Genomic DNA, 8,154 nt, shown 5'->3' with positions numbered 1-8,154 from the left:
GTTTGGGTTGGTTGTGGTTGTTTTTGGTGGAAGGACATTCTTTCACCCTGTTTTAAGGCAGTTTCCAGCAATTCCTCTCAAGTGTCCAGTGCACAAAGCTGTTGGGTTTCACTCTTTGCATTGGAGTTGCACCCCTTACCCCAGCCCTTTGTTTTCAATTATCTCTTTTTATTCAGAACAAAGCAGAAATAGTAACTACCCAGAACTGCTTAATTTTTATAAACTCAGTTAACTTGATAGTGAAATAACGAGTTCAAAGTGCTCAGTAAAGCTTTGAAAATCAACTAAGTTCATTATATTAGAATGGAAAATGCTTACTAGTGGCGTTTGGGCACAGGCTATGGAAATACTCTCGGAGCGGGATGGTGTAGCGATGTGTTAACCCCGGAGCACCGTACACCTGAGCCTGTGTGGCAAATCACCCAGAATCGCACCGAATTCCAGACTGGGAGCCTGGGGTCCCCAACCCTCATTCCCCGCCAGGAGAAGCGGGTTGTGTTCCTGCCGTGTGTGTCTGTGTGGAGGGCAGGCTGTGTGACGCTAAACTCTTGACGAGGCAATAATAGGGCATAAATAAATAATAAGCCAGATTAGGACGCTGCCTTGAATTGCCTGTTTACTTGAGCACCAGAATCCTGTAAAGACTTTTCGTGTGCCCCTCCTGGGTCTCCAGGCTGTTCCTTTGGAAGGGGAAGCGAGATCTTCATGCAGTTTTTTACTTGGATGTTCTGCACAGTACAAGTTCAGGTGTTTAATTTTAGAACATGAAGTGCCTGCTGTTTGTGTTAACAAAATTGCATGTCTCACTCCAGTGGGTTTATTGGTCTCCCTCCTTCCCCACCTTTCTAGCTACATGGCTTTTAATCATGTAAAGTGGAGATGTTAGTTTTGCTGCGTTTTATTACAAAACCTTTGTTGCAATAAAGATGCTGCTAAATAAATTGAATTAAATGGGTTTTTTTCCTTCTATTTTCAACTATCTTCATGAGTTAGCAGAGTCTGTGTGTAATTAAATCCCTTCTCTTTGTGCCGTGGAAAGCAGCAATGATGAAAAATGTGTGTGTGCATTTTATATCCTTGTTGGGTGTTTGGCAAAAGCGCCTGTGATTTTTCCTGTCCCTTGTGGTTAGGTAGAGGGATACGAATGGAAGGTCAGGTTTTTCTTGACATAACTCCGTTCCCCCTCCTAGCTGTTTCCCTGTGGATGCTGTTGGTGGCCACAGCAGCCGCCAGCCGGAGCTCTCGCACCGGCTACGGCAGAACCGCCGCTTCGAGATGGGCCAAGTGCCGCGGGGGAGGAGGTGGCAGAAGGACAGAGGGACCGTGTGTAGCAGACAGGCTCTGCCAAGAGAAGAGATGTCTCTTGCACCTCAGTTCTGCTTGGTACCACCCCAAAAGGTTTGGGGATGTGCAGGGCAGTCACAATTCATGTTCTTACTCATTTGCTCCTGACTTTTCACCCACTGTTTTGGTGGCTTTCAGAAATAAGGTGGTAGCCAATGGCTTGTTGATCTGTTGCATTGTGTCTCCCTCTGGGGTTTGCACAGGCCCTACCATAACATGGCAAAGCTTCCCCAGGAGCCTTCAGCAGTGCAAGCCAGGACACGAGTGTCACACCAGCAACTGGCCATGGGCTTTTCATTTTCCAATTTTGACTCTGCCAAGCACAGGAGGCCAAGCCTTGTGTTGGATGCGCATGGAGGAGTTCAGAGGAGGAAAGGACGTGCAGATGGACAGAGGAATCCAGCGCAGGGAGGGCATGGAGATGGGCAGTGGAGCAAGGTGCAGGAGAGGTGACCTGGGTGGTGATGGTGGCTGCGGGTAGGGGAGCGGCAGGGACCCAGTATCAGCCCCGCCTCAGCTGCCGGACAAGGGACTGCGGGAGCAAATGTCCGTGGCATCACAAGCCACCCTTCACCCCACTGGGCTTTTTGGTGACAGTTTCTCCCTGTCCCTGGCGAGACGTTGGCCCTGGCACCTTCTGAGGCCGCTCGCTCGCCCGTTGGAGATGAACCAGCGCACAGTTCCCATGGAGACTCATCCCTCCCGCTGCATCGGTGCAGCCGGAGCCCCAGTGCTTCACAGCCTTTTCAGGCTGGAACAAAACATGTTTTCCACCGCATTTTAAAAGGGGGATTTATTTGCAATTGGGCAAGCTGGCGGGCTTACGTGCTTTCTGTTGGTCACTGCTGGAGGGAGCTGGAAAATACCCTGGGTGTCAGGGGAAATGTTTGCTTCTGCTCTGCGCCACACCAGCCTTGGGCACGGAGAGGTTTTCCCTGCACTGCTGTTGAGCTTCGTGTGGCCACGGCACAGTGGTGACCCTGAAAGTCTGTCCTAGGTGGCCGATCCCTGAAGCGATGCTCAAAATTGGTCACCTTCACTCACTCTGGCTGGCGCAAGGTGAATCCCGCTGTGTAAGAACAGAAAGGTTCCCGGTTTGTCGTTCATGGTGTTGAGATATTTGCTCTGGAAAAGCCGTTTCCCTCTGCAGGTAACGGCTTTCAGCATCACATCCAGTGTGGTGCAGCTGGAGCCCTGTTGCTACACAAGGTTCACCGTTCCCGATCCTCAGTGCATGTGCCCACGGGGGTTTCCGAGACCCGAGAGAGTGGAGCGAACACATAGCAAAGTCCTTTCGGGGCTAAAGTCATGATTTCTTTTTAATGTTCAGAGTCATAGTGCTGGTCTGGGACAGGATAAGGGAGAAATCTGCCTGGTAAGAACTTACAGCCTTGGCAAAATAAACCCTCTCTTCATCTTAAGGGATTTGTAATGAAAATGCAAATGGTAACTGGGATTAAACGGCTGCATTTTCCTCCCCAGTGTCAAGTGTTTTCTCAAGATGAGCGTCCTCCAGGCTGCCCACGCCAACAGACCTACAAGGAACTGCAGAAGTTTCACGTGGGCTCCCCAGGGCAGGCAAGAGCCATCGCACGTGTGCCCGTGAGCTCATGGTGTCGCTGGGCTGCCTGCCAGCCGGGCTGCACATTTCCTGGGGGATTCCCAATTTCAGGATTTCCTCTCTTAAAAGCAAACAGCAAAGAACCGCTCCGGCAGGTGAAATCCTGGCGAGAGGAAATCTGAGATGTTGTGCTTTGAGTTAAGCCTTTTGTGGTGATGTTTGACAGCATTACAGTTGAAAATTTAAAGCTTGTTTGAAATGGAAAGTCAAACTTGCAGGAATGGAGCCATTTAGAGCTCGGGAAACTTTATCTGTGTTGTCTTCCAGGCAAAATTTTGCCTAAACAGGCGTATTGTACAATGTGACCCAGGTTAGAGTTTGGGGTCAAAATACCCCCTTGAACCAGGATTTTGTGTTGGATTTGGCTCTCGTCACTGCTCAGCAGTGTCTGTGTTCTCATCAAGGGCTGTTTTACTGCCCTGTCCATGAGAAGCCCTTCCAGGGGCTGCAAGGAGCTGTTTACTACCTTCAAGCTGCTTTTTGCTGAAAAACATGACTTAAAACCCAGACAAAAGCTTGCAGAAACGTGAGAGCCGAGGAAGGTGCCCAGCTGGGGCAGGGTGCGAAGCGCTGGCCCGGGAGGGAGATTTCATGCAGCAAAGAGCAGCTGCGGCTCGGGACTTAAAAGCCGGATTTTGTAGCGCATCGTCTTAATCATTCGCCCTGGAATTTGGGTGATTTGGGGGCAGTTCTACACAGCTGAGGCACTGTGGCTGACCCTGAGCGAGATGTTGGAGGCATCACCCACGGGTGAGGTGCTCGGAACAGGTTGGGGTGGGTTGTCTGTCCGTGTCCAGGGTGGGTTGTCTGTCCGTATCCAAGGCGGGTGTTGAGCCTGAGGAAATTTCTCCCATGTTCACAGCTGGGTGGGAACGTCGTGAGGTGGGTGGTTGGCAGCACCTCGTCTGCAGCTCCGCAAAAACTCCGTTTGCTCTGGCTCTACTGGCCCCGGGGCAGCCAAAGCTCCTCCTTCCCAACTTGCAAAACCCATTTCTGCCTTTTTTTCCCCCCAGCTTCATTTCCCATTGAAAAAACGCAGAGAAGAGCAGTGGTGCGGGGCCGGGGCAGCATCCCACTCACTCAGTGCTTGCTGCCACGCTGCTTTGCATTCTGCATCAGGTCTCTGCACCAGAAAAAAAAGCCCTTTTGCTTTCCTAATGAGGACGATTTTGACAATTTGCTTGCACCGTTCCCCCTCTTCCCTTTTCCTTTTCTATTCTACTTCAAATTTCGTTAGAAATAGATGAGTAAATACTGTGTACGTTTGTGTGGGAGCAGTGGTGGCTTGCGGTTTTATGATTTTCCCCCCAGCTGTGATTCATTGCTTTTTATATTTTTTAATCTATTCCCCCGCACCCCCCTCCTGCTTCTCCCTTTCTCCTGTGCAGCCCAGCAGCTGTCGTTATCAGTGAAATGACTTGACATTATTTTGCCGTACTTTGTTTCTATTCATTGATTTGTTGAATGAAAACTATTTATCTGGGACTGACAGGCGAGATTGGAGCCTTTCAAGAAGAGGCAACTCTGCGGTATAATTTTGCTCCAAAGTGCGCAGAGCCAGAGCTCTGTGTTAAACCAGCCTGGCTGAAATCTTTGCCCTGATCATGCAGAAGCTGTGGCTGTGAAACCTACAGAGGTGTTTTATGGGAAAGAAACAAAAAAGTGTTTTCTAGGAAAAGCATCTTTCCGTTCCCCACCTGGCCGCCCTGGGCAACCCTGCTGGGTTCTTGCTGGAGGGAAATTTGGGGTTTCTCTAGGGATGGGGCTGGCGGGAGGTGTGGGTGGGGAGGCAGATGCTGGGCAGGAGGTATTTTGGTGAGGATGAGCTGTTCCCCCTTGCGTGGTGAGCAGGAGCAGTGTCCACGTGTGCTCCTTTGCCTCCCATCTTCTCCATCCCTCATGAGCACATCCTTATTCGATGCTGGGCATCCAGCAAAAATTACCCTCTGGGACCTGATGAGCCTGGAGAGAGGATTTCAAATCTCCAAATATAGGTGAGAAGCAATGGGGATCTGCAGGGAGCACAATCAGCCTGGTTGCTGGGTTTTGCGCATTAATAGTAGGGATAACACTGGATATTGAGGTTGCAACATCCACAAGGTTGTACCATCCATGGTCGAGGCTGCAGCAGGTCCTGGGATGCTGACGCTCACCCCCGGGAGGACGGACGAGACGTGCGGGGTAAGAGATGCTTTGCATTGCTGCACAGACAGAAGTAGGACTGGAAAATACGCTTGGTTTTCACATTGTTCGTACTCAGGTCACCAGGTTTGGGGTTTTTTTAAAACTAAAATCACAGCAACCTCTGTGATTTTAGTTTAAAAAAAAACCCCAACCTGGCCACTGTCACCTAAAATTACAGAAACTGGTTCTCTGCCAGCACTGCTCAGAAGAATCCCACATCTTTTGCTCCATCAATACCATCCGCACAGCTTGAAGGACAGGTTTTGCCTGGGGAATACGCTCTTGTTTGAGGGATTCAGGATCCCTTTTTTCCCACAGAGCCCCGGGTCCTTTCTTCCTGGCACAATCAGCCCTCTTGCCGCTTTTCTTGCCTTTTCTTCCACCGCTTTCCCACATTCTGTTCACACCTTCATGAATATTCAGAGGCCATTGGCCATATGAAGCTATTGAGAGCTCTTGTTAACACTCCTCCTAATGACATGCACCTTCAATAGAAAACAAAAACACAGATAAGAGCTTGTTAGCAGAGACCCTTGTTCCCCACCTAACAAGGTTTCCATTGACTCGGACACTTGTGGTGACACATTGCTTGCTCTCACTGTTGCCTCTTTTGATTTGCGACTGGCTTTTTCGGGGTTTTTTTATTTTATTTTTTTCCTTTTCTTTTTCCTTTTTTTTTTTTTTTTTTTCCCCAATTGTGCAGTTTTAAGCTAATTAAGAAAAAGGTCAGGTCTCCCCGAACAATGAGTTACGGTGCTACAATGAGCCCGGGGAGCCCCGCAGCCCCAAATTGGTGGCCGACGGGCTCTCCTGCCGCAGCGTGTGGGAAAGTTGTGCGGCGAGGGGCATCTCTGCCCAGCGGAAAGAGCCACACTTGGGTCAAGAGGTGATTAAAACCCGACGAGAGGCTCCGCAAAGGGGCTGAGACCACTCGCCGCAGTTCCCAAGGGCTCCAGCCTGGCTGGACGTGCCCGGTGGCCAAAGTGCTGTCCCCAGTGCCGTGCTATGGGGTGACTCTTCCAAAACATGAGTGAGCTCCTGTGACTGCATTGCCATGCTCCCGAGATGCTCCCGGTGATGTTGTTTCTGATTTACGGCTGTACACAGAGAGCAGAGCCTCATATCCGCGTCCCAAACCACCTTGGGGCTTTTCCCCGGGACAGAAATCCCATCCAGCTTCCGTGACTATTTCTTTTTTCCATCCTCCAGCTGTGCTTCGTCTTCCTCCAGCCACTTTTATTAGCCTGGTGCCACCCATTTGATGCTGTGAGATACCATACCACGCTTGTTGCTGATGTTTGTTTGTTTTTATTGCTGTTTTTTTTTTTCTTTTTGGCCACACTTCATTATTTCTGCTATTATTAGGCTCTCACAGCGTTGTTTGTCATCTTGTCAGGCCCCTGAGTTTCTATGGATACTGCTCCCCTAAGTGGCCACACTATCAATTAAGACAGATCCGTGTCTGAACTCCAGAGGAACTCCAGAGGACTTTGGGAAGAGCCGGAGAGAATTTCCCTGCAATGCTCTGGTTGTTACCGAGCTGCCTTTTCAGTAACAACCGAAAATAAGCGTTTCCAGTCTCAAAGGCAAGATCACCTACTTGGCAAGTAGAATGAGATAGAGGGTGGTAGGAGTTAATAATAAACCACCAGATTTTATATATATATATATATATATATATATATATATGCACACACACATATATATATATATATGGTGGGCTGTAATATATAAGCAATAATGACATAACCATCGTAGTTACAGAAGCAAAAGGCACCAGCAAAAAAACCTGCTGTGGAATAAAAGGACATTTAGTTTATTGTGCTATTTTGGGACTCTCTGGGAGCAGGGAAAGCCTCTCTTCTTCCTTCTTAATGCCCAGCTCAAATACAGACACATGTGTGAAGCTGAGAGAATGCTGAGTATTTTATTCTGAAAATGAGACTGCTCAAATGTTTCCAAATAGAGCAATTACAACTTGTTTTCCTTATTGGAAGCAGCACAAGCAAGCAAAATGAAAGGCATATCATTTTCATTGGGAAAAGCAGGCAGGGGAAGATTGTACTGGGTTTATTGGGGCTTTACTGGGAACAGGCTGAGCACATGGAGCGGCTTCACCCATCGCTCGGCACTTCCTCGCTCTTCTCTCACACACCCAGTATGTTTCCATGGACAAATCTGCTTCACCTACTGAATTTCTTTTGCGGCTGATGTGGTATCTAACAGTGCTGTGAGAGCCGGCGTTGTCTCCACGCTTGTACCATAAAATGTAAATATTTGATGAAATATCAGAAGGTTTCCAAACTTTTGGCCGGACAAAGCCCGAGCGCTGTTTGCATTCACTCTCCAGTGAGAGTTAGTATCTGGGGGCAGGAGGCAGCAGGGGAAAAGGCTTTGATTTGGAGCTGACTCTTGGCTGATGATTACAATTCTTTATATGCTCTAAACTAGTTTATCCATCCCTAGGTGGATGTGTGCTGCCAGTAGTGCTGTAATATCCATCGAGGGCCGCCCTGAGGTACAAGGAATAAACTCATACGTTATTAGCTAATACAGGAAAGTGATTCGGTATGGGTCTCAGAAGCTGCAGTAGATAAATAGGATGATAAATGTTGGCATTATCAGACGTGACTGACTCCTCTGTCTCTGTGATTTGGTAGTGCCCAGTAATTAAATAGTTGGAGCCTAATGTGTTTTAAACTAGAGCTGCAGCCTGTAAATCATGGAGATTACGCTCTTCCCCGCTGTGTGCTCTGTGGGTCAGGAGGAATTTCCACTCCCGCTGGGGATCGTGTTTGTCAGGACTGGGGAAGGCAGCACCGACCCCGCTGCTGCTCCTGGGCAACAATCCCGGTCCCAGAGCCCCCCCGTCCCAGCAGAGCATCGTCTGCAGCCCCGCGGGTCCCAGCCCTGGTGGGTCCCAGCCCCGTGTCCTGCCCATCTTGGGTTGGCTCAGCTGTGCTGGCCAGAGCAGCTTCGTGCTCATGTGCAGGTGCAAACACACC

Source organism: Columba livia, chromosome 11 (genome assembly GCF_036013475.1).
Source record: "Columba livia isolate bColLiv1 breed racing homer chromosome 11, bColLiv1.pat.W.v2, whole genome shotgun sequence".
Lineage (NCBI taxonomy): Eukaryota > Metazoa > Chordata > Aves > Columbiformes > Columbidae > Columba > Columba livia.
The sequence above is the reverse complement of the archived record's forward strand: the minus strand, read 5'-3'. Positions refer to the sequence as shown.